Genomic DNA, 1,594 nt, shown 5'->3' with positions numbered 1-1,594 from the left:
GATCCTTCCACCTCAGCCTCCTGAGTAGCTAGGACTGCAGGTGTGTGCCATACCACACCTGGCTAATTTTTTTTTTTGCTAGAGGTGGGGTCTCATGATGTTGCCTAGGCTAGTTTTGAACTGTTGGGCTCAAGCGATCCGTCTGCCTTGGCCTCCCATAGTGTTTGGAATTATAGGCATGAGTCACTGTGCCCAACCTATTTTTATTTTTTTGTAGAGATAGGGTGTTGCTGTGTTGTCTAGGCTGGTCTCAAGCTCCTGGCCTCAAGCGATCCTCCCAGCTCAGCCTCCCAAAGTGCTGGGATTACAGGCATGAACCAGTCTGGCTAGCCTAAGTTTTTATTTCTGTTTTAAAAAAACATGAACAACCTTTATATAGCTGCTGTAAACCATTGAACTTTCTTTGTTCTTGAACTGAACTAGGCATCCACACAGCACCTACTCATCTGAGGGAATAGAGTCAGTGTTCAGATGACTTTGAAAGAAAGGTCCACCTGCAGTTCTCTAGCTTCTGAAATGTTTTTTTTTTTTCCCATACTGTAATGGATACACATGAGATCGTTCTGGACTTCCTTTATAGTAAACTTTGCTCTTAATAAGAGCTTGAACATTTTTGTTGTTGCAAAACTGTGTTAGAGTTGATGCTGTTATTTATTAGGCAACAAATGTTACATGAATATCTAGGATGTTTTAGGCACTGACGAAAAAGAGGTGAATGAGATGTGTTCTTGAGAAAATCTTGGCAGTGTCGTGGGCAGAGATTATTCTCTATAACAGTAATAATCAAACCACATGATGCGTTTATGACAGAGAAGGCATTAATCATCTCAGCACAGAAAACTTGGGGCACAGGTTCCCAGCGCTCCAAGGGACATTTGAAGTGAGATCTGAAAGGTTGGTTAGGAGAAAATAAGTTATTCTAGACAGAGAAGTCAGGCTCTGCTAAGCCACAAAGACTTAATGCAGGTGAGTTGAGGAAGAAATACATAGTCCATATTGCCACAATATGGTCTGCTCAGTCTGGGGAGCAGTGGCTAGTGATGGAGCAGGCGGGGTAAGTTGGGGTTGGATTGTCACAGACCTTGCATGTTGTGCTAAAGCGTGCAAAGGTTTCCAGGCAGGTTTTGACCTGATCAGATTGCCCTTTATAACATTATAAAGAAGATGACAGGTGGCTCTGCCAAGAACTGTCCAGACTGGGGAACTGGGCTGAGCCACAGTTAAGAGACTGTTGCAGTAGACTAGACAAGGAGGAGGAGAATTCAAATTAGAGCATTGGCGTTAGCAGTGGGATCAAAGAGGGAAAAAAATGAGATTGCTTTGTAGGCTGAATGAATGGAGGTGAAGGTGAAGAAAGAGTCAATAATTTTTTGGAAGATAGGGTAGATGACAAAGTTGTTTAAAGAAAACATAAAAGGAAGGGATTTAATGACTTAAATTTTGGTATAAGGAATATAAGTCTGAAACATGGGTCTAGCCTTGAGCTGGAAATACAGCTTGGGCAGTTAGCAACACAGAGGTGGTAGATGAAGCCATGGATGCAGATGGAATTACCTGTAGGAGTATGGTGGAGACCTTGATCCAGCCAGGACAA

This window comes from Colobus angolensis, unplaced genomic scaffold (genome assembly GCF_000951035.1).
Source record: "Colobus angolensis palliatus isolate OR3802 unplaced genomic scaffold, Cang.pa_1.0 Scaffold219, whole genome shotgun sequence".
Taxonomy (NCBI): Eukaryota; Metazoa; Chordata; class Mammalia; order Primates; family Cercopithecidae; genus Colobus; species Colobus angolensis.
This window is presented reverse-complemented; position numbering follows the sequence as displayed.